The 24634-nt window shown below is 64.3% G+C and overlaps 1 protein-coding gene across 1 annotated transcript in view; it reads right to left on the reverse strand.

Annotated features, from left to right (window-relative positions):
* BOP1 (BOP1 ribosomal biogenesis factor) overlaps window positions 1–24634 on the reverse strand; it is a 62835-nt gene that overhangs the window by 22702 nt on the left and 15499 nt on the right. The gene's annotated exons all lie outside the window — the stretch shown is intronic.

Below are 24634 nucleotides of genomic sequence, written 5' to 3' on the forward strand. Positions count from 1 at the left end.
TGAGCCCCGGGGCCGAACGGCTGCTCAAGTGTGGGGTCCCGGCGGGCCGGGGGCTCGGGGCTCTGCGGGGGACACGAGCCACCCACCCCGCGTGCCGGATTCACCCCGGCCTGCCAGCGGCACCCGGACAGCCCCTGAGGGACCCGGGGGGCTCTGGCCCCAAGAGCGGGGCTCCCCGGGGGATGCCCAAAGGAGGGAGCGGGGCTGGGGGAGGATGCAGTGAGAGAGCTGGAGAGGAAAGAGGAGGAGGAAGGGAGGCAGCGCGGGGCACCGGGGCGGCGGGCTCCGTGTGCTGCGGCGGGGGAACAGACCCTCGCAGACGCGGAGGAGACCCCGGGGCGCACGGGGAGCCCGCAGACCACGGCCCACCCCTTGCTAGAGCACCCTTGCTGGCTCAAATGTGCCAGGAAGCATCTCCGCCCCCCGCACAGCACGGAGCCGGCCGCTGCCCGGCGAGCTCAGCCAAGGTCAAAGAGGTGGCAGCCGGTGGCCCGAGCCCCCGGGGACCCCCGCGCCTTGTCCCCAGCTGTGCGTGGGACATTGTCTCTCACAGAGGGGGACCGCCACGAGCCCCGGAGAGCCCAGTCCCCTGGGAGCCAGGGTTGCTCCACGCCGGCCGCGGGCACTCCCCGAAGATAACCAACAGCTTTTGTAATTTGCCTGGGATGAATTTCGAGGGCCGCGAGTGGGTCTCGGAGGGGCATGTTCTGCAGAAGGGAAGGCGAGAGGGGAGCAACAGGACTCAGGGAGGCTCAGCACCGGGAAACCAGGGCGTGATCATCCATAGCTCCTCCTTCCAAACACACCGGTCCAGCGGAGCTCGGGAAATACGGACCTCTGCCTCTGGTGAGCCCTGGGCTGGGGGGGACAGCGTCCCCCAGGTTGTCCTGCAAGGCACGGGGTGCGCTGGCTCCCCGGCCGGGAGGTGCAGGGGGGGTTCCCTCGCTGCGCTGCACGGCCCTCGGCCGCAGGAACCTCAGTGGCAGCTCGTGCCAGGGCGGCCGAGCGGCAGAACGGCTCAGCCGCGCTCCCCCAGCACCATCGGAGCGGGAAGAGGCCGTTTGCTCCACGCCGAAGGGTTCCGAGGCCCCGGGCGGCCCGAGCGTGGGGCTGCTGGTTTGACAGGTCCGGTGCTTCACCTGCAGGGAGGCCGGTGCAGGGGTTTCATGGAAGGATTTGGATGCACTCCGCTTTACGGAGATGGAAATTTTTATATTTTTAATTTCAATATTAGTGGTTTCGAAGCTGGAGAAAGAGGTTTGGAAAGGCTCCCTGCCTCTCAGGCAGGGCTCAGAGGCATGCACAGGCAGTGATGTGACCATTGAAATGAAATTTGTAGGCGTTGGGGAGGAAAAGTTCGATTCAGTGGAGTCCTTTCGAGTCCTGCAGATGAGGTCGTAACACTCAACACTTAAATGGTGCTTCACCAATTCCAAGGGATGCTGCCAACCTGTCCCCACCCACGGTGAAGCTGCTGCTGCGGTCACGCAGGGACAGGGGCTCGGTGCTCGAGCAAATAAAACCACGGCAAGGCAGTGCACTTTGCCTTCGCGTGCGGAACGGTGCTGGCGCTCGGCAGGGCCCCTGCGCCGCCGAGCTGCCGCTCAGCACCGACGTGGGTGCAGAAGGGCCCCGGTTTCGGGCGCGGGCAGCCGAAGAGGAGGGCTTGAGCAGCGGTGCCCTGGCAGACGGCGTGCATACCTTGGCAGGCAGCAGCTCCGAGACGCTGCCACCGGATCCCGCGGGGCCTCTTCCAGCCACGCGTTCCTCTCCCGGCTCGTCGCCGCAGGGCTCAGCCACCACGGGCCGAGCGCGGGCGCTGCTCCGTCCGGGTGGAGCGGGGAAAAAGCTCCGGGGCTGGTCAGGAAGGGCCGTGCTTGCACAGGTACAGCTGCCGGAGGTGCAGCTTCCCTCCCCCCCTGCTTTACCAGCGCTCGCCAGCTGTGCTGCCGGCAGCACCGGGCTCTGCGCGAAGCCAAGCGCGGACGGGTTGTGTCCCCGGGGTGGAGGCAGCGGCCAAGTCCCCTTCCCCGGTGCAGGTGCTCAGCTCCCTGCCCCTCGCCAGACCCACGCACTGCCCTGCAAGAGGCGAAAGCTCCCAGGTCCAGCAAAAAAGCATTCCCGGCTCGGGAGGCTGTTTCCGCTCGCCGGCTGGCGCCGGGGGGACGGGCGGCCGTCCGCAGAGAGCCGTGCGGCAATTGCTCTCAGCTGTGTGATAGGGCCTGCCCGGGTGCAGAGCAATTTTCCACCACATACTTGCTCTGTGAAGTCACAGGTAGCTCCAGGATCCGCACGTCTGCCCACGTCCAGGACGCGCCGTTGGCTCGGGGAGGATGGGGAGACGGGCTGCAGCTCCCTCAGCCACCGGCTCCCGTGGGACTGGCAGCGAGCCTTGGCAGGCTCCCGCGAGCCCCTCGCCGCCAGCTCCGGGCACCGCAGCTCTCCTCTTAATTCCTGCCCCAGCCCAGGCCCTGCCTTCAGCGCCTGGGATGCGCCCCAGTGCTGTAAGCTCCGGCAGCAAGGCCCAGCTCCTGCCGGAGGCAGAGGAAGGAGCGGAGGGCTCGGGGGCTGACAGCCAGCCCCTGCGGTGCTACCCACCGCCGCCCCCCCTGAGCCGCGCTCCAAAGGGACAAGAGCTGCCTTTGCGGAGATCCCCGACGCAGAGAGCGAAGGGCCTGCCCGCCCCAGAGCTCCCAGTTCACAAGCAAGAAGTGGAACCACTGAGCCTGACGTGGGACCGCTCTGCGACTGCTGCCCCGGGACCGGCCCCCACCGACCCCCCCCGGCGCTGCCCCCCAGGCTCGAGGGCGCGCGGGGCTGAGGCTGGGAGGCACCAGCCTGCTCCCCTCCACCTCACAGAATTGCAGGCTGGTTTGGGCTGGGACCTTGAAGATCATCCAGTGCCACCCCCCTGCCCCGGGCAGGGCCCCCTTCCCCCAGCCCCGTCCAACCTGGCCTTGAACCCTTCCAGGGAGGGGGCACCCACAGCTGCTCTGGCCACCCTGGGCCAGCGCCTCACCCCCCGCACAGGGAAGGATTTCTGCCTTAGATCTCACCTAAATCTGCCCTCTCTCAATTTAAAGAACCTCTTCTTCGCCTCCAGGCAGAAAATGCTCATCAAAACTACTGCCAGTGAAGAGCCGAGGCTTCCCAGCAAGTCGCTCCACCTCGTGCCACCAGGAACAAACGCCGCCGGGCCCCCAGCGCAGGCTGAGGCCACAACCGCCCACGGGCCTCGCACCCCTCCAAATCCCGGCCGTAGCCCCGAGCCGGCGCGGACCCCAAACACCCCAGCACCAGCAGCAGCCCGCGACGGCTGCGGGATCCTTCGAACCCGCCCCCCCCCCCCCCCCCCCCCCGGCCGTACCCTCCGTGACCCCCATCCTTCCCCGAGCGACTGGGATGCCCCGGCGATGATCTCCAAAGCAGCAGCAGCAGAGACCCCGGGCCCGCCGCCAGCTTTACGGCACTTTCATACTCCTTAGCCAAATGATCGCCCGGGGCCGTCGCCTCTGGCCAGGGGTCCCTGCCTGCCCTCCCCACGTACCCCCCCCCCCCCCCCCCCCCGTCATCCTCCCAGACCCCTCCAAACGCTGCCCACCCCCCCGGCAGCCGAGCCGAAACGCCGGAGCTAAACCGCAGGAGAGTTCACGGAGGGTGAGCGGTGACTCCCCCCCGCAGGGGAGCTCTGGGCCAACGCAGACCCGGCTGTGCGGCGAGGGGGGCCCCTCCGGCAGCACCCCCGTGCCCCCCCCGTGCCGCTGACACCCGGGACGGGAGGCCCCTGCACGGCTGCCACCGCTCCCCGTCCCTCCCCCAGCCCCTTCCCCGTTGCCCTTCGGCAACACGTGCAGCTGGCAAGCTATTAAAATACTGCAGGTGAAAATTATAGGTTAGCTAGTAAAGCCTTACAGAGGTCTCAGAGAAGAAAGGAAAAGGCTCTTTAAACACACCTTTCTGGCGGCTGGGAAACAGAGCTGTCCCAGGGCCAGCTGCGGGGCTGGCCAGCTGCAGGGCCAGGAGGGCTCGGGCACCTCTCCTGACCCCCAAACCCTTCCCTGGGCACCCTTTCCCCTCACTTTAACCCCCCCAAACTCTTCCCTGGGCACCCTTTCCCCTCTCCTCACCCCCAAACCCTTCCCTGGGCACCCTTTCCCCTTGCTTTAACCCCCCAAACCCTTCCCTGGGCACCCTTTCCCCTCGCCTTAACCCCCCAAACCCTTCCCTGGGCACCCCTTCCCCTTGCCTTAACCCCCCAAACCCTTCCCTGGGCACCCTTTCCCCTCTCCTGACCCCCAAACCCTTCCCTGGGCACCCTTTCCCCTTGCTTTAACCCCCCAAACCCTTCCCTGGGCACCCCTTCCCCTTGCCTTAACCCCCCAAACCCTTCCCTGGGCACCCTTTCCCCTCTCCTGACCCCCAAACCCTTCCCTGGGCACCCTTTCCCCTTGCTTTAACCCCCCAAACCCTTCCCTGGGCACCCTTTCCCCTCGCCTTAACCCCCCCAAACCCTTCCCTGGGCACCCTTTCCCCTCGCCTTAACCCTCCAAACCATTCCCTGGGCACCCTTTCCCCTCTCCTGACCCCCAAACCATTCCCTGGGCACCCTTTCCCCTCTCCTGACCCCCAAACCCTTCCCCGGGCACCCTTTCCCCTCGCTTTAACCCCCCCAAACCCTTCCCCGGGCACAGAAGCCAAAGAGGAAAATGAAAGCGCGGCTGAGACGCCAAAGGGGTGCTGCAGCCGGCTGCCACCGAGCACGGGGAAAAGCAAGGCGTGAGGAAAATGTTCCTCGACTCCTGGAAAGGTGAAAAGGGGCCCAGGTGCCCCCCCGTGACAGAAATCCCCACCCGGAGCTTTAGCTCCTGAGCACGGTGGGCAGAGCCAGCCCGGCCGAGGGGCAGGGGTCAGGGCAGCTGGGGATGGCTTTGAATATCTCTGGGGCTGGAGATGCCACGAACTCTCCGGGCAAAGGAAAAGGAGATGACACCTCCCTTGGGGAGCTTTTCCCAAATGCTCCTGTACTGCTGCTACTCAGAAACCTGCCCCCCCGGGGAGAAGCCACCCGTCCCTACATGCTCCAGCCTGGCTGGGTTCAAGTCCGACCTGTTCATCTCTTGTGTTTACCAGAAAGGGAAAAAACGGCCCCAGAGACACTGGGGGGGGGGGGGGCTGGGGGGTGTCGCTGCCCCAACAACGGACCAGGAGGCCGTGCTGTCCTACAGCTGGGACTGCTCCCGGGGGGCTGGGGGTGCTCCTGGAGGGCTGGGGGTGCTGCTGGGGGGCTGGGGGTGCTGCTGTGAGGCTGGAGGTGCTGCTGGGGGTGCTGCTGGGGGGCTGGAGGTGCTCCTGGGGGGCTGGGGGTGCTCCTGGGGGGCTGGAGGTGCTGCTGGGGGGGCTGGGATCACTGTTGAGGAGTTGGGAATGCTGCTGAGATGCTGGGAATGCTACTGGGGAGCCAGGATCACTCCTGGGGAGCTGAGAGCAATGCGGGGGGGCTGGGAGCATTGCTGGGGGGCTGGGATAACTCCTGGGGGGCTGGGAGCACTGCTGAGGAGCTGGGATCACTCCTGGGGGGCTGGGAGCACTGCTGGGGAGCTGGGATCACTCCTGGGGGGCTGGGAGCACTGCTGGGGGGCTGGGATCACTCCTGGGGGGCTGGGAGCACTGCTGGGGGGCTGGGATCACTCCTGGGGGGCTGGGAGCACTCCTGGGGGGCTGGGATGTTTTGGGGCGGCAGTGCCACTGGCCTTTTCTGCCCCAGCATCTTTCCAGATCCCCAGTTAACTGCTTACCGGTCTTCTACCTGCTGACAGGTCCGCAGGGAAAAGCCACACAGATCCGCAGCCTGGAAAAACGCTTTCCAGCAAGCACATGGCGACTAACCAAAGCGCTGCGCCGGCTGGCACGCTCCGAGAGCAGCCGGGGCCGGGTGCGGCTCCAGCGCTCGCCAGCAACCCAGCGGCACGTTCCCAGTGCCGTGCGTGGGGCTGGCTGGGCCAGGGGCTGGGCTGGCGGGGGCAGCCCAGCCGTGCCCACCCCGGGGAGAGCAGCCAGCCAGCCCAGGGCTACTGGAAGGGTGCTGGGAGCCTCCGAAGGGACAAACGCCCCACTGTCACCCGTGCAGCAACCTGAGCGCAGCGAGCAGGCGAGGCACGGCGTCACGCATACGGCCCGGCCCGGCTGCACCGAGCTCGGCCACAGCCCCACGCAGTAATCTGGTGCCGGGGGGTGAGGAGAGAGACCGGGGTCACGGGGGGGGGGGGGGAAGCCCCCGCGGGCGGCAGGGCAGGGCTGGGGGTGAAGGCAGGTCTGCTCTCCTCCGGAGAGACCGCAGCCTGCCAGTGCGCGCGGGTTTGCGCGCAGACGGGCTGCAGGAATTAAGAGATGGGTCTCGCCAAGGCAAGGATGGCTCCAGAGGTGGGAGCAGCCACGCCTGGGGGGACCTGGCCCTTCCCTGGGCCACCGGCCCTCCATCCTCCCCCATCCTCCCCCTGCGCCCCAGTGAGAAGAGGGAAGCGCGGCCGCAGACTCCACTCGCCAGTCGGGTGGGATTTTCTCCTTGCGCAGGCACGCAACTAACTCTGTTTACGAGGGCTCAGCCCTCAGCCCCGGGGGGGGGCGAGTGAAACGATAAAAAAAGAAAGAGAAGAAAGCCCAAACACGCCCACACACACCCACAGGCACGGCAGGACTCAAACGCTCCAGCTCAGCTCCGGGGATCAATTTCCCCAGCTATTCCACCCGGCTGCGGGGCTCCGGGGAGCTCTAAAAACAGGAAGCCAGTGGTGTAATTTTGAAGGAAATTCTCAAAGCCAAGCCATTAAGGGCTAAAAAGGAGGCTGCATCCAATTCGATCGGAACAGAACAAAATAAAAAACATCATAATGGCAGGTTCAATATTGAGAGTAACCCAATTCCAGATTTCCTCCGCTTAATCCTGCAGGAACCCGCAGATGGCTGGGGGAGGGGGACCGTGCCCAGCCAGGCTGGTGGGCCCGATCCTGCCGTTCCTGTGCCCCCCGCCCCCGCTGCCAGGCCGGCCCGGGGTGCTCTCCTGTGTGGTCAGCCCCGCTGCCAAACAGCCCCGGCCGACGCGGCGACTGCCTGTGGGTTCGCAGCTTCAGGCAGAGCTCCGGCGAGCGGGGGGCCCTCCGCCGATCACAGTTCCCCGCCGGGCTGCTCCTCTCCTGCAGCGAAGCCAGCGGAACGGCAGGGGCTCTCCCATTCCGACACCCCCCCCGGGGGTGCAGGAGGGCTGCTGGGGCACGCCGAGGCGCAGGGACGGCTCAGGACCCTTCCCCAGGGCACGCCGCGGCCACCGACGGCAAAGGTCTGCACCCTCTAATGAAGTTCCCCCCTGGGCTCACACCTCGCTGTCATGCCCTGCGTGGAGCGACGTGACCGTGCTGGAGGCCCCCAGCCCGAGCGAGCGGGGCTGAGCCTCCGTAACCCCCCTCTCGTGAGGCCACTGGTACCTCAGGAGCCGGTTTTTGGATGCGCACGGGGGCAGCTGCGGCTGGGAGAGGAGGGAAAGCCACTGCCGATCTGGGTGTGCACCTGAAAGTAGTCAGTGAGGTGGCACTTTGCTCTGGGATGTGCTCAATGCATCTGCCCCCCCAGTGCCCCGGAATTTCATCTGCCCCATCAGTGCCCCGGAATTTCATCTGCCCCACCAGTGCCCTGGAATTTCATCTGCCCCATCAGTGCTCCAGAATTTCATCTGCCCCACCAGTGCCCCGGAATTTCATCTGCCCCATCAGTGCCCCAGAATTTCATCTGCCCCATCAGTGCTCCAGAATTTCATCTGCCCCATCAGTGCTCCAGAATTTCATCTGCCCCACCAGTGCCCCGGAATTTCATCTGCCCCTCAGTGCCCCAGAATTTCATCTGCCCCACCAGTGCCCCGGAATTTCATCTGCCCCTCAGTGCTCCAGTATTTCATCTGCCCCATCAGTGCTCCAGAATTTCATCTGCCCCATCAGTGCTCAGAATTTCACCTGCCCCATCAGTGCTCCAGAATTTCATCTGCCCCATCAGTGCTCAGAATTTCACCTGCCCCATCAGTGCTCCAGAATTTCATCTGCCCCATCAGTGCCCCAGAATTTCATCTGCCCCATCAGTGCTCAGAATTTCATCTCCCCCACAGTGCTCCAGAATTTCATCTGCTCCATCAGTGCTCCAGAATTTCATCTGCCCCATCAGTGCCCCGGAATTTCATCTGCCCCATCAGTGCTCCAGAATTTCATCTGCCCCATCAGTGCCCCAGAATTTCATCTGCCCCATCAGTGCTCAGAATTTCATCTCCCCCACAGTGCTCCAGAATTTCATCTGCTCCATCAGTGCTCCAGAATTTCATCTGCCCCATCAGTGCCCCGGAATTTCATCTGCCCCATCAGTGCTCCAGAATTTCATCTGCCCCATCAGTGCCCCGGAATTTCATCTGCCCCATCAGTGCCCCGGAATCTGGGGACAGGAGCTGGAGCCCTGGCTCTCCGTGGGCTGGCATGGTGGCCCAGAGCCATCCCCCCGCGGGCACTTCGGGGGGGGTCCCACACCGACGGCAGCAGAATTGCAGCCCAGGCGAGTTCCCCCCCCCGCTCACAACTACCTGTCCCCAGGCTCGGGGGGAATGAGCTGCCGCGCTCACCACATGATCCATCACAAGGTGCTCCCTGCCTGCATCCCTGCTTAGCACCTGCGAGCCTGCCAGGAAACACATGTGACCCCGCTGGTACGGCTCGGCAGGCCTTTCTTCCTCTGATTTAGTTGCTGTTAGCTTTTTTTCCACCCTCCCCCTGGCCTCGCTCCGCTGCCTGCCCTCCCAGCCCAATGCTTGCCAGCTGGGACTCCCCAGCCCCGTTCCCCGCCCTGCGCCGGGGCAGGTGCCGCCCCGAGCCCCCCCCGCCAGTGCCGCAGCCCCGGGACCCCCATTGCACCCCCCCGCCCCCCTCAAATCCCGTAATTCAGCCGCCCGGCTGCGCCGATCGCTGCCGCTTCGTGCCGTGCCGGGCTCCCCGTCCCCGCCAGCGGCCTGCGTGCCCCCTCCCCGCCGCCAGCCCCCCCCCCCGGCCCCCTCCCAAAGCAGCTCCAGCTGTCAATGGCTCAGATGGGAAGTGCAGGTACGCTGCTGGCTCCCTGCCCGTCTCCCCTGTGTCTGTCTGGTGAAAGAGGAAGCCAGTCCACCTCTGGAATCCTTCACTCTCTCCTCGTTCCTGCTCTCCCCGCGTCTCCCCCGGGGATTCGGGGTCAGCCTCTCTCTCTCGGTCTCTCTTTTTTCCCTTGCCCCTATCAGATTACAATGCATGCAGTGTTCGCTCCAAATCCCCCACTGCACGTTAATTCTGTTCCTCTGTCTCTAACTACCAAACTGCTTTCCTGTGCCTCCTGTCTTTCCATTCCTCCTCCGCTATTTTTTATCTCTGACAAATAGAGCACGTCAGCTCCAATTGGAGTGAGCGGGATGGGGAAGGGGCTGCGGGAGCAGCCAGGAGCCACGGAGGAGGGCGAGCGAGCGGGGAGCAGAGGCAGGCCGGGGCAAGGGACGGGGAGCCCGCACGAGGGGTCCCACCAGGCAGAGACACGCGGGTGCCCAGTTCCCTCGGCCGAATCCCGGTCACTTCTAGTGCTCAGCTGGGACGGACATCCCAGAAGGAAGAGCTTAGAGCAGGGCCCCGGGGCTCGGAGGCCACCTGAAGCAGCCAAGACCTCCCACGCGATCCATCAGCCCCACCTGCCTCAGTTTCCCTCCAGCGCGCAAGGCTGGCTCTCGCCCGAGGGCTGGCGAGGGAACGCGAGCCCGGGAGCGTGAGCTCCTGCCGCAGCTTGTCTCGGAGATCTTTGCTCCTGCCCAGAGGCTGAGCCGGTCTGCGAGGCAGGGCACAGAGCAGCACGATTCGGAAGAAATTTGTGACCCTCCCCTGGCCTGCACAAGGCACACGGGGCTGCAGAGGGTCAGCCTGCCGCTACGACGGGTATTGGGGGATCTGGGGGGGTCTCCTGCCCCGGGAGGAAGCGGGACTTGGAGAATTCCAGCACTTCCTGATGGGATGGGTGGACGGACCGGGGTCTTTGCTCCCAACGGCTCGGCAGCGGTGGCACTGCCACGGCCTGAGCCTGGGAGCTGGGCACCCACGGGCAGCTCTGCCAGGGATCCTCCTTCCCCGCAGGACAGCGGCTCCGCTCCCTGCAAGGAGCACAGAGACGTGTCACTCCATGTCCTCACGCTGTGTGCTCACTCCATGTCCTCTCTCCATGTCCTCACCCATATCCTCGCCCCATGTCCTTACTCCGTGTCCTCGCTCTGTGTCCTCACCCCGTGTCCTTGCCCCACGTCATCACCCTGTGTCCTCACTCCATGTCCTTGCCTTGTGTCCTCGCTCTGTGTCCTCACCCCGTGTCCTCGCCCCATCTCCTCACCCTGTGTCCTCGCTCCATGTCCTTGTCCTGTGTCCTTGCCCTGTGTCCTTGTCCCATGTCCTTTCTCCGTGTCCTCACTCCATGTCCTTTCTCCATGTCCTCACCCCGTGTCCTTGTCCCATGTCCTCACCCCGTGTCCTCGCCCCATCTCCTCACCCTGTGTCCTCGCTCCATGTCCTTTCTCCGTGTCCTCACCCCGTGTCCTTGTCCCATGTCCTTTCTCCATGTCCTCACCCCGTGTCCTTGCCCCGTGTCCTCACTCCACGTCTTGTTCCGTGTCCTCACCCCGTGTCCTTTCCCCGTGTCCTTGCCCCGTGTCCTCACCCCATGTCTTGTCCCGTGTCCTCACCCTGTGTCCTCACTCCACGTCTTGTTCCGTGTCCTCACCCCGTGTCCTTTCCCCATGTCCTTGCCCCGTGTCCTCATCCCATGTCTTGTCCCGTGTCCTCACCCCACGTCTTGTCCCGTGTCCTCACCCCGTGTCCTCACTCCACGTCTTGTCCCGTGTCCTCACCCCGTGTCCTCACTCAGTGTCCTCGCCCCAGCCCTCCTGCGGTGCCAGGGACAAGCACCTACAACAACGCAGTCGAGGCGGGGGGGGCAGCCGCCCCTGCACCCCCCCCCCCTCACACCCATGCCTAAGGGTGCTGCGGAGGAGCACCCCGTCCCCGCCCCGCCTCGAGACGGGGTGCAGCGCGGCGGGGAAGGCAGCGGGCTGTCCCCCCTGCGCTCCCGTCCCCTCCTGCTCTGACCCCGCGGGGGCAAGGGCTCGCTGGCTTCCCCCGCTCCCGGGCTGCGAGGGGGAAGGCAGAGGCTGCCCCGTGCCCTCCCCCAGCCTCCCTGATTTATGGAAGGGTGTTTTCTTTACCAAACCCAGCCTCCGGTGGTCCTTCCTGCCGACGCTTTTCCCCGTGCTCTGCACCTAGAGAGGCTGGGGAGGCAGGACTGACCCGTCCTGCCCCTGCACAGAGCTGGGAAGGGGCGGTGGGGGGCTCACACCTACATGCGGGAGGAGGGGGAAGACGAGGGAGCCAGGATCTTCCCAGCGGTGCCCGCTGTCAGGGGGCACAAATCAACACGCCTGAAATCCAACCTGAACACGAGAAGACGCTTTTGTACTGTGAGGGTGGTCAGGCTCTGGCCCGGGGTGGAGCCTCCATCCCCGGGGGACACTCAAAACCGAGCAGAGGGTCACACCAGAACCTCCAGCAGCCCCTGCCAGTCCCAGCCATTCGGGGCTTCGGTGATGGGGGACGAGACCCCGAAGAGACCCCCCTTCTCTTCCCGCAAGGATGGCAAGCTCAGGCCCCGAGCAATTTCGATGGTAACCACGAGGTTTCAGGGTAAACAGGGGCTCGCGCGCTAACGGGTGGCAGCCTGGGGGGCTGCTGCAACCGCACGGGCCCAGCGGCACGGCTGAGATTTGCTTCACACCCGACAGAAGGAAGGACTGAAAACGCCAGCGGGAATGTTGCCCCAGTCAGTACGGATCCGGGTCCGGGCTCCTGCCACCCCTCCGGGGAAGCTCTCCTGGGCTGGCAGCTCGCACGCGTTTCGGGAGGTGCCAGCGGGGAAATCCTGGGACCTCCCGGCTCGACCTGTCTCACCACCAGCACCAGCACGTGCCAGAAGATAAGCTCTGCTGGGGGGAGGCAGAAAAGAGCCCGTCCGCGGAGAGAGCGGCGTTCCATCAGCCTGCCTCGCCCCCGAGCGCAGCCGCTACCTCGCCGCGCTCGGTGCCGGGAGGCCGGGTAGAGAACGGCAGCAAAACCCACGGCGGCGGCCGCAGCCGAGCCCCGGCGCTGGGGCAGCTCCCCCCGGGACCGGCCGCGGCCCCCGCTCGCACCCCTGCCAGCGGCTGCAGCGTGCGGGGGCCGGGCTCCCCCTCCCTCCCCACCTCCAATCTTTCCGTGCTGATTTACTGCCCACAGAAAAAGTTTCCCTCTTCGAATCCAAGATTCCTTGCGTTTTGGCTCCTGCTCCCGCAAACCCGAATCAACTGTTAATTTTGGCAAGTCCCCTTTCTTTGCTCTGACCGTGGTCGGACTTTTTCCATTCTCAACACCTTGGGAGCTGTTCCCGGGGGGGCCGGGGGGGCACAGGCACCCCCCTCTCTTCCTGGGCACTCTGCCCTCCCCGTTGCAAAGGTCTGGGAGGACCCGCCGCCGCTGCCACGAGGGCTGACACTGCGCAGCCAAATGCAACCCAGAGCCCCCCCCTCCCCACCCTGCCCTGGGCTGGTGTTTCCTGGCACGTTACTGGCAGAGCTCCGGAGCGAGCCAGGTAGGTCTGGAGAGGTCCCGCTTCAGCGGCCAGCCCGGAGCCGTGGTCTTCTCTGGCCCAGTGGGCAACCGCCCAGCGTGGCAAAGCGGAGCTCGGCTCGGCTCAGCTCAGCTCCAAGCGGGGAGCAGCTGTCTGGCAGGGGAGGCCATGGAGATCCACCAGCAGAGCCGGGGGAAGAGAAACCGCAGCAAAAAAGCCGCCTTGCGGGGGAACCTGTGGTTAAGCAGATTTGCAAGCTGCCCCACAAACGCGTCCAGCACCAACGGTGGGCAAGAGGCACCCGCTGCACCTTCCAGACGCCGAGGGCTGCGGACCCAAAGAAGTGCCGGAGCCCTGGAGGTGCTGCCTCGTCCCTCGCTGGGATGCCAAAACCTCGCGCTGGCCTGTGAACACGCTCCCCCTCCCCGCAGCTAAGTGCTGCCTTATAAAGGAGCCGCCCACATCTCGCTTCTGTGCAGAGCAGGCCCAGCTCGTTAAAGATTATGAGATGTAAAGGCAGAGCGCAGGCCCCCTGCCTCGGCGCCTTCCCAAGCAGGGCAAGGGGGCTGGGATGGGAGCGAGGGGACGGGGCGGCCGGCGAGCAGCGTCCTGGGGGTGCGCAGCCCCCGCTTCCACAGCACGCGCCTCACGCCGGGGAGCGAGGGCTTCCCCCCCTCCCTCGGTGAGCTCAGAGATGTCCCTGCTGCCCCTTACGCCAAGTTTCCCCCGGAGCAGGGAAGGAGCCAGCCACAGGCGGGCTCCGTCCTCCAGCTGGTTTTAATCATGCCCAGCAACACCCCCCGCCCCCCCGGGACCCTCTCTCCCAACCATCCGGGAGCAGAGCTAAACCCGGATGAAAGGAAACCCTGCGCAAGCCCTCCCTGCAGAAGGACGGGTGGTGGGTCTGGCAGAGGTGGCAGAGAGCCCCCCTCCAGCGCGTTAGATACGCACCTGCATCCCCCCCCCCACGCCCCCCCTCCTCGCCCAAACCCTGTTCCGCAACCCGCGGAAGGATTAACCGGCGCAGCAGGAGCAGCACGCGATCCAGCACCGCTGCTCCCAGGGACCTGCCAGAAAGAAAGAGCAGAGTCTTCCATGTCAACATTCCTCCTGCTTAGGAAAACACGGCCCCGTTCCCCTGAATAGCCTATTAAAGAGAGATTTCCTGCCGGGTGGCGGAGAGAAAGCAGAGGGAGGTACCGCAGCCCGGCCAAGATCAGGGATCCGGGCGAGGATCCGGGCAAGGCCCAGCTTGGGACGGGCAGCTCCTCGGCATCTCCGGGGGCGATGCTCGGGAGGTGCAGGCAGGAGCGAGCAGAGAGGGCTCCGCGTCCCCCGCCACGCCAGCTTCCCTCTCCGCGTCGCCCACCGGCAGACACAGCTCTGGCGAGCGCAGGGCTGTCCGGCTCAGAAGCCTCCCCGGCGCTTGTTTCCCCCCCTGCCCCCCGGGGTGGTTTTCCCCGCGCTCTCCTGGCCGTGGCACAGGTTTAGCCACACGCCGGAGGGCATCGAGGGGCACGGGTCCCCGTAGGCCAGGCTGCTGAGCTGCTCCTTGCCTGTCCTGCAGCCCTCCCCGGCCCGCAGGGGGCTCTGCCCCCCACCCCCCAAACCGGGCGCCGGGGTTCGTCGCGGTTGTGCCCAGCACACGCAGCAGCTCCCAGCGGGGACGGCACCAGGGCTGCACACCCAGCAGCTCCACGATGCCCCAGGGCACGGCGCAGAGCAAACCGAGAGCGGTAAAACGACAGAGATCCCCGGAGGGACCCGCGGGAACGGGAACAGTGAGAGCAAACGAGCTTCTCTGGAGAAAAGGAAGCACAAAAAGCATCACAGCCCCACAACAGAGCTTCTCCTAGGGTCCCTGGCCCCCCAGCGCTTAGCAAAGGCAAGATGAGGTGCTGTCACTGTAGCGCAGAGCCCTTCCTCCGGTGCTTACAGGTAAAATATCTGCACTTCAGAGAGTGCAAGCAACATGCAGTGCTGCTCCCCAGGCCGCCGGAAGGCAACAGCTCTGCCCAGGGAGAGCCGGGCTCTGCGCTCACGGCCCAGCTCCCCACCCAAGCTCCCACGGCGGGAGGGGAGCTTTTCATTCCACCCTTTCCTCTAAATGAAGAAGGAAATGGTGCGTGTCCCGAGCACGGCGGACGGGCTCCCGCGGCGCTCCCAGCACCGGAGCCTCCTCGCACCGCACCAGCCTCCTGGACGGGGCCAGGACTTCTCCTCCATCCTCAGAGCAACGGCCCCAGCGCCCAGACCCACGTCCCGGCTCTTGCACCTGCCTCGCTCCAGCCCAGAGAGCCCTTCCCAGCCGATGGGAGGGACTTGCCTTGTTTCAACGGCACGGGACCTTCGCTCTTGGAGGGGCAAAGCCCGAGCCCGGGAGAGCCTCGGGGAGGTAGAAAGCTCCCAGGCAGGAGCAGCGATGCCACAGCTCCTGCCTCACGGAGCGGTGCGGGTCGCTGCTCCCCAAAGCACCCTGGAAGCCCAGCACCCACCCCTGCCTCCCCTCCGCCGCGCTGGGGCTGCCGCCCACAAGCCTCGGCCGTTAAGCAGAAAGCAAGACAGGTTTTAACGACTCCCAAGTCCCTGAAAGAAACATCCCTCCAAAGCCAGCTCTCGGCGCGTCCCCTCCCTGCCCCTGCCACCCGAGCCCGGCTCCGGAAGGAGGTCGGACCCTCGTGGCAGCCCCTCGGAGGGCAGGACGCTCTCCTGGAGGCAGATGGACTCGCGCCCCTCCGAAATAAAGTGTCTGACTGTCACCTACATCCACCACGCCTGAGTAACGCGTAATGGGAAAACCCGATGTGGTAGGAAAACCTGACGCTGGGAGAGGAAAGACGGGATGAACTCGTGCGGGGGCAGGCGAAGGAAAAGGGGGTTCAGGGTCAGTTTGCTCCCCAAGAGCCGGCAGACGGGGAGGGGAGAGCCAGCCCCCCCAGCCCGGGCGAAGGGCAGCGGCCGGCCCGCCGGGGAGCCTCGGCCGTGAGCGGTTTTCAAGATTCATCGGCCATGGAGAGAGGCGCTTTCCTAAACAAAGAGGGATCGCTCCGGAGCTTAGGAAACCTGAGAAAGAGCCCCGCTGCCAGAGCGCAGGCTGCGAGCGAGCCTTGCAGCTGGGGTGGGATGCAGAGGGAAGTGGGGACACGCTCTGGGAGCGGGGGGCCGAGGCCAAGTCCTCTGGCAGCTGTCGGTTCGGTAGCCGGCAGAAGCCATTAACGGCGTTTGGCTGCGGAGCAAAGCGACGCGTGGTTCCCGGACACACAAACAGGCGCTCGGCAGCGGCTCCGCACGCTCTAGAGTTACAGCCGAGCCCCGGAGGCGAGCGCAGGCACCGGCCGACGCTTCCGATCGCGCCGGGGTCCCGGCGGCACGGCTACTGCAGGGGCCGGAGCGCGGCCGGCTCAGCTCGGGGACCGCTCCGAGGTCCGGCCCTTCGCCCCCCCCCCGGACGGGCTCCGTGTCGCTGAGTGGGGAAGAACCGTCCCCGAGGGCTGCGGAGCCCCGGATGCTGGTCCTGAGACAGCTCCTGCTTCTACAGAGCGGTGCCGACAGCCCGTGCGCGGAGCCAGCACCCTCCCAGAGCAGGCAGAGCCCCTGCCCTAGGGAAGAGACCCCTCCCTCGCCCTCGGTGCCCGTCCGGAGGGACGCTGAGCCCTGGCACGCTGTGCACGTCCCCAGGCTTGGCTTACAGGAAGGGCCATGCTGGCTGACCCCCCCATGTCCCCAACACCCAGCCCAACCGCAGGCCAAAAGGGCCTTCTAAAAATCCTTCTTGCTAACCACCCCTGCTGGGGATGGAAGGGGGGTGCCCAAGAGCCCCCACAGGCTCCCAAAAACCCGGGCCTTGCTCCCGGAAGCCCAACAGCGCTCTTGCAGCAGAGCCGGCAACTTGCTGACTTGGCCCCGTTAAATGGGCATGACCAGAACACGGCCCCTTTGGGGGAAGGCAGCCCCAAAAACCCACCTGCATGAATCATCCAGACTGCCAAGGTCCAGAGCCTTACCCTCGCGTGAGAGACAAAGCCCCAAATGCTGCATATCGGGGTTAAACGAAAGCCGTGGGGACTCCTGAGAAGAGCCGGGGTCCCCCGACTTCACTCCCTCCCGTCGGGGACCCACACACTGGGCACATCCTTGTCTCCAGCCCTCTCAGCCTCTCCTCCTCCGGAAGATGCTCCAGTCCCTTCAGCAGCTTGGTGGCCCTGTGCTGGACTCGCTCCAGCCAGGCCATGTCTCCCTGGCACCCGGGGAGCTGAGCGCTGGACCCTGGCTCTCAGACATCTCTCCTTGAGGCTAAAAACCTCGGATCAAAAGCCAAGGGGGAGCTTCTCAGCGCATGCTTCCGTGCTCCCCGATCTTCCCCCGAGGAGCAGCATGGAAGCAGGGCTCCCTTTCCAGCCAACACCTCACCCACGCTGAGTGGAGCAGAAGCACGGACACCATCTCCCCCACGGTACAGCTGGGTATTTGGGTGAGGAGCACGGCGGAGGGTCTTTTAATAAGCACACCCACCGCTCCACCACCCTAATAAAAGTCACGACGCAGGTGACAGCCAAGTGCAGACCCTGCGGGGGTGGCGAATGCATCCCGCCACCCTCCCCACGAGCCCTGCATGCTGATGCCCCACGAAGAGCCGCTGCCAGCTCAGCATCCACGTGCACGAGTTTCACCTGGACTCTCCCACAAAGGCACAGAAGGAGACACGAGGCAATGCCAGCAGGCTCCCGAGGCTCCTGCCCCGCGCAGCCATCGCTCCCCTGTTGCACAAGGAAATGGGATTATTTTGACAGACTTGTCTATGTTGGCAGTCACAGGTCCGCTCGCTATCTTCCAGAGGTTTGCAAAGGGGTTGATTATTTTGTTCCAGAGATTTTCCAGGAATTGAAGTTAAGTCGAGCGGTGTTTTTTTGGACAAGTCGTGCTACTGGATAGGGAGAGGTGAAAAAAAAAAAAAAAAAAAAAAAAGGTTTAAAAAATCTGTGAGGCCAGCCTGTGAGAGCACCGTGAGCGAGAGGAAGGAGGGACCGGACTCAGGTCTGTGAGCCCAGGACTTGCAGCAGCCACGTTGCCCCCAGCCTGGAGGTGACGGAGCAGCGACGGAGCATCCCTGAGCCCGGCACACAGCAGCCCGTGCCGGGCAGAGCTGGCACCCTCGCCCCAAGGACACGGCAAAGCGCCCGAGCTAAAGCTTCCCCGAGCTCCTCCTGGATCACCCGTTCCTGGGATATGACAGCACCCAGAGACCACAGGTGAGAAGCGTCTGGCCCCCCCAAAGACAGCCCGAGAAGAGGCAAAACACCGGGGGAAGCGTTAGCACCCTGCAGTGACGGGGGAAGGAGGGGCAGACCGCGCCAGGAACGCCCTTTGCCACCTCGCCCTTGCCCCAGGAAGCCAAGGGCAGGCCAACACCATCAGCCAAATCCACCGCCCCGGCTCCCCGGGCACGTCTCAACCCCGAGGTGACCCTTCCTCCTCACCCGGCGAGCTCTGCTCTCGGTGCTCTGCCTGCTGAGCGCAGGTCTCCTGCCTTTTCCCCAGGAGACGGGTTAGGAAGTTATAAACCGACCTGGCTGGCTTTGAATGAGGATTTTAATTCACCAGGCGTCCACAAAGTCCCCTTCGCCATGACTTAAAAAGCAACGCTGTGTGCTTGCTGCACGCAGGTCTGCTGTAGCTCCAGATCCCAAGGATTGTCCCCCCCGTGAGCTGGGTGGCTTCCACATCCCTTCCCCTCCTCCAGCATCACCGTCGTGAGCTTCACGGCTCAGGCCCCAACCCCACCAAAACCGACCAGGCCAAACCTGCACCCACCCGTGCCCCTGTATTTTCTGTAGGCAGCATCGAGGAAGAAACCATCACCAGGGCAGCAAGGTCAATCGGCACTTGGGTTTTTGTTTGTTTTGGGGTTTTTCAGCTGGTGCTGAATAATTAGTGATTTGGCTTGGGACTTCGACAGGCTTTTTGTTTTGTTTTTATTTTTTAACACGTTAAAAGCCTTCTGAAAGCACAACTCTCTAAAGGCAAAGCCCAAATAACTGTTTCCAGCCCCAGGCTGCCCGACCACGCTCAGCAGTTCACATCTCAGGAAAATAAGGGTGCTTGTGCTGTTTTTCACTTGAGTCATGCACCTCTTCCCAACAGCCCTGACTGTCGGGACACTTCTCCTTTCTCGCCAGCTCCAAAGTATCTCCTTCCTGGCCTCGGATCTGAGCTTTCAGATACACCCAGCTGACGTGTGCTCAGAGGAATCCTAGCAGGCACAGGCCACTCCGAAGCTCCCTCGGGAGCCAGATGTCAGCCCCAAGTCTGGCAGTGAAGTATCAGTTTGCAAAGAACCTTTCATGTATATATATATATATATATATATACACACACACAAACCCACATTTCTGAGCGCTATCTTAGGAATCAACAGTCACCACAGCAAACCCAAGAATCCTCCCAAGCAGCTCCCTGACAGCCCTGACAGAGCCAAACAAAACTCCGGGTGAGATGAACGCACCAGCTGCCCGGAGGGGCGCCGGTTTCCACCGCGCGCTCTGCGACGAAGGGCAGCCCGGCTCCGCACCGCCGAAACCACGCTCAGCCCCCCGGGCACCGGGGACCTGAGGGGCAGGGGCGTGGGGTGAAACGCACGGGGGCAAGGACGCCGTGGCCAGGAGCGGGAGCGAGATTTGCAAAGCCTTCCCCGCCGGAGATGGCGTGGGTCCGTCAGCGAGGACCAGCAGCGTCCACTTAAACGGGCAGCAAATACCTGCCCGGCACGTTTGCAGCTTGAGGAAAATAACCTTTGGGCTGGAGCGTTAGCCCTGGACTAACAACCCAACCCACCCCAGTCCTCTGAACTGGCCAAGCAGCCTCCTGCTTCCTCTGCACGTTCCCCAGTACCCGGAGCAGAGCCGAGCCTAATGAAGTGGGACATTGGAACAGCGGCCAGCGATTCAGGTCTGGAGATGCACATGTCCCCCGGCCGCGCCGCTGGAAGAGGAGGGAGGCCGAGGCCAGCCCCCCCCCCCCCCCGGGGCTCGCAGCAGCGCAGCAGCGACCCTCACCCTGGCATCGGGGCTGCCGGGCGGGGTCCCGGCCCAGCGGGAAATGCCCGTGCTTCTGGCCGAGGGCCACGCTCCCGAGGCACGCAGGCGGGCTGCTCCTCCAGAAAGAGACGAGTCGTCGGTTGCCCTACAAGCAGGACCCCCCGCTTCCCGGCGGGAAGGCTCTGCCGGCCGAGGGAGCAGGAACAGGGCAGCGGGGGGGCCGGCGCGCCTTTCGCTGCCGCCCTCGGCGCCACGGCTGGCGCAGGGCACCGCGGGTACCCAGAGCACTGCACAAAGTGGGGGGGGGTCCTGCCGAGTTTGGGGGGTCTGCGGAGCAAATCCCGCCTGGATAATTGGAACGGGAGAGGCAGGGGATGCTGCCAGACCCGGGGAGGTGGCGCAGGACTCCTCTACCTAACCTGGGGCCAGGGAAACGCTCGGCCTTCTCCGTCCTGGATTTGCAGGCTGATTGCAGCCTCCCTGCCTGCTCGAGGAAGCTGGGGGTACCTCTGCAAAGGGAAGGCGATGCCGTGGCCAAGCCCCGGAGGGGGCGCAGACAGCCCGGCCAAAAAGGCATCTTCCACCCTCCCGAGGGGACGCCCTCACACCGCGGCGGCCGCCTCGGCACGATGCTCTGCCACGCTGCGCCAGGACGACGAGCCCAGCCTTGCAATTCCCAGTAAGATCCTGGACCGGGGTGGGGGGAAGCAAAGGGCAGAGGTGGATGAGCTCCCCCCGCCCGCCCCACAGCTCCCAGGTCGCCCCGATCGCAGGAGCCCGCTCGGAGAGACGTCAGCTCGCTTTGGAAAGGACGGGCCGTAAGCTGAGCCGCAGCAGAGCGCGCAGACCCAGCACGCAGAGGGGGAAAGCAAATGGAAAAAAAAAAAAAAAAAAAAAAAAAAAGAAGAAAGAAAGAAAAGTTTCCACTCATCAGCCGACAGTTGTTGTGGGTTTCTCGCTCTCTTTGGGTCAGGGACCTGATCGTTTAAGTGTATTCGGTGATGTCATTCCTTCCAGAAGGAAAAAGCCTTTCCTGCCCCAACTGAGCTGCTTTACAAACGCTTTAAATATCAAGTTTGGGGCAGCCAAAAGACAGAGTAATTGAGCTCTGTTTCTTTTTTTGGTTGTTTTTTTGGTTGGTTTTTTTTTTTTTTTTTTTAATGATTGTGTCAGCACCCGTTAATTGGTGGCTTTCCCCTCTGCTCTCCACCAGCCTCACCTGGACCTCGAGGTGCTCCTAACCCTGACCCGGAGAGAACCCCCCGTCCAGGCCAGCGTGCCGGGGGCAGCCCCACGCCAAGGGGCTGCGTGGAGCCAGCCCACTTTCCACCCACACGCGCCAGCCCGGCGAGGCCCATCGCCGGCAGCAGCGCGGGGAGGGGGCCAGCCTCCGCACCGGCACCTCCAGCCCCCCGTTCCCTCACCCTCCGTCACACGGAATCTTTCCCTTCTGGCTGCAAAAAGTTCGAAACCCGAGCGAGCACCCCAGCTGCTGACGTCTCCCCTCCTGGGTGAGCTGAGCACCGAACCGCAGGCACGGGGTCGGGCCCGGAACCGGGCTGGGGCCCCTCCGTCTCTGCCCAGCCGGCACTCAAAGCGCAAAGCCAAGACCTCCACGCCAGCCCGCACGGGGCCTTTTATCAGGAAATCCCAAGCCCCTCCAAACGCCGGCGGGGGAAGACCACCTTGGGTGGTGGCACCCGGTCAAAGCCTGGTTGGGTCTGGCTAGAGATGATCGCTGCCAGCAGCGCTCGTCGGAACAGGAGGCGAAAAGGCTCCCGGGCACCCCCATCCTTCACCCCCATCGCCCAACCCAGCTCCTGCCACCCAGCAGCCCCGGGCACAGAGCGGGACCATCGCCAGGGCCTCCGGTTTAGGGACCACGCTTTGATCCACGAGGTCCTGAGAGCGTCAGTTTTCTTTTAAAACGCTCTCGCTCCAGATGTGCTTGTTATTCACATCAGTATCTGCAAACTTCAGCGGTTGCAAAGCCTTTGGCACCACCGGCAGCTCACGGCCATGAAATCTGCAGGCCAGCGGTGTGTAAGATAATCCGTCTGCATGGCGCGCACGTCCCTCTCCTGCCATTTCAGTTTTAAATCTGATGCCTTTTCATCTTGTCAAATATCCCCCCGTGCTACCTTCTACATCCTGTTATTGTGTCCTCTCAGACTCCGCTTCGCCTCCAAACTACACAAATCTTGTCCTTTCACATCTCTTCATCGGTAGATTCCCCCCAGGCCACCAATTATCCCCGCTATCCATCTCTGGAGCTCCTTTTGCTCTCCCTCCCTCTTTTCAAAGCGGAATAATGGAAATGGGGCATGGCACTGCAGCTGGAGGACCTCACTGACGGGCTGTAACGAAGCTTTCAGTGCTTTCCTTCTCCCACCCTATTTCCAGCTCCTTCCCGATGCCAAGCTCAGCAGCAGGCACTTTCACCGAGTACTTTCCAAGAACTTTGTTCCTGTGAGTGACTGATCCCCTGGGAGGCCCGGAAGGCACGAGGGAGCCCGTGCTCCCCCCGCAGCCACATCCTGAGGGCGGCTTAGGGCCATCCCTTCACCTGGATTTGAAGCTCCCCGCCCCACTCCCTTTCCCGGTGTATTAAACCACCGCAGCACATCGGTGTTCCCCGAGACGGGAGCAGGCAGGTTTCGGAAAGGGCACAGCGACACGAGGACGTACTTTCCCCTCAACAGAAAAGGGCAGGGAAAGAAAAATTGTTGAATTCGGCAGCAGAAACGCTGGCGACACATCTCGGGACCCTGCTCTCACGTGCCTCCCCTGGGCAAGCCGGGGGTGGGCTCCCCGGCTCGGGGCGCAGGGTTCGGGTGGTGGGCACAGCCTGGGAGCCCCTCGGGGCTCTGCCCCGGGGCACCCCCGAGCTTTTGCAGAGCCGCGAGGGCCGAGAGCGGGGCGAAGGAGCCCCGACCTGCCCGCCACATCCCCGGAGAGAGGCCAAGCCCGCCGGGCCGGCGGCAAAGCACCCGCTGGGTCCCTCCACGCGCTTCAGCTCCATCCCGGCAGCGCTGCCGCCCTCCGGCCCGCTGCGGGCTCCTCGCAGCCCTTCCCTTTCGCACCTTGGCGGCCGTCAGACGGGGCCGAGCACGCGCGGCTGCCCGGCCAGACACGCTCGCGGGGGAGATCTGCCGAGCGGGAAGCCTGGAGCATCTGCCGGAGCCAGGCAGGTCGGGAAGCACACGCACACACACACACACACGGAGCGATGAGTTGAAGGAGCTGTCTGCCAGCAGCAGATTCTGCAGGATTTTTTTTTTTTTTTTTTTTTTTTCTCTCTCTTGGCTAATCAGCTACTGAAAGAAGAGCTCCCTCAGCCCGGCCAGCCGCTGTCCCCCCCCCAGCCCGGGTCAGCTGCGCTGCGGAGGAGGGAAGTGGGCTTGGAACAGCCGCCGGCTCACCGAGGAGCACTCAACGCGCCTTCATTCATTATCCACTGACATATGGAATAGTCATTGCGGGAGGAAACAGAACCAAACAAAAGCCCCAAACTGCTTCCTCCCAGCGAGGCCCTGACAGCCTCGGCAGCTCACGGCCATTCATCTCCGAGCGGCCGAGAGGAAGGGACGCTCGGGCTGCACGGCGAGCGCCGCAGGGATGGCGGGGAGGGGGCCTGGCCTGGGGACCAGCTCCCCGGCACCACCGGCACGGCGGCCGGCCCCTGCCCGCCGGGGCTCTCGCGCCGCCCCGGCACAGGGTCCCTGCCCGCCGGGCACCGGGAGAGAGCCCTGCGTGCGGCACCGGCTCCCCTACCCGCCCCGGCCCGGCCAGGAAACCAATTTATTTTGTTGTGTCTCTTCTCAGAGCACACGGCAGAGACCGGCCCGGGCGCGCGGCCAGGCTGAGCGCCGGCAGCTGCCAAGTGAGCAGGAGCACAGCTAGAAGAAATTTAGTCTGTGCTAAACACAGGGGCATAGCAGGTCTGAGCTATTATTCTTTATTAAAGAGCTCCGGAGCCCACGCACAGGCGGCGGGGAGAGCGCACAAGCTCAGAGCCGGCTGCCGGTGAGTGAGTGACAGCCGGCGCGGCCGTGGCACAGCCCCGGGGCACCGGTTGTTTGCCCAAACTGGTGCTGGTTTAGGGAGCAACCCTGCAGGGAGCCGCCGGGAGCCGACCGAGAAGGCAGGCCGCCCCGGCCGCAGGCGCCCGGCTCGAGGTTTGCAGACGAAGCCAGGCAAGGGGGGAATCGGGGAGCACCCCGAGCTGCACCCAGGGTGCTCCCCCAGCTGGGGTCTGCGCTGAGCAGCACCCACCAGTGTGACCAGTGGCGAGAGCCAAAGGGCATGGGGACACTTTCCCATGGCAGCACCCGGCTGCGCAGGGCGGGTTATTGCCCATCAATAACAATTTAGAGCTGCTACCGTTAGAGATAACAATCAGGTCAGAGATAATTATCACGCAGATAGATGCAGTCAGGGAGCACAAGGCTTAATCTCTACCCAGGGGCTGCCAAATTTCTTGCGTGCTCCCTCCGAGCCCTGGGACATGCCCTGGCAGGGCCCCGGCCCCCCGACGAAGGCTGGGACCCCCCCCAATCCGGCAGGAAAGCGGGGTGCTGTGGCCAGGCCAGCTCCAGCTTCCACAGCTCTCCCCGTGCCAGTTCAGGCCGCACCGCGCGGCTAACCCCTTGGGCTGGGACTTCCAGAGGAACGGCATCGGGTGGGATCAGGTGGGGTCAGAACCCTCCACCACCGGGGATCACAGATGCAGGAGCCGCAAAACCACAGCCGTTTGCTGGCTTGTTCGCAGGCGGTGAAGCGACACACCCGTGGGAGGCTGGTGGCACGGTCAGCAGGGGTGGGAGGGTGTCAGCGGCACGCTGGGCACCCCCCGAAGCCCAGTTTGGCACTTCGTCACCCCCTGACACACAGCTGGCCCACGGACCAGCCAGCTCCGG

This window comes from Tyto alba, unplaced genomic scaffold (assembly GCF_018691265.1).
Source record: "Tyto alba isolate M040663 unplaced genomic scaffold, T.alba_DEE_v4.0 Super-Scaffold_9, whole genome shotgun sequence".
NCBI classification, from domain to species: domain Eukaryota; kingdom Metazoa; phylum Chordata; class Aves; order Strigiformes; family Tytonidae; genus Tyto; species Tyto alba.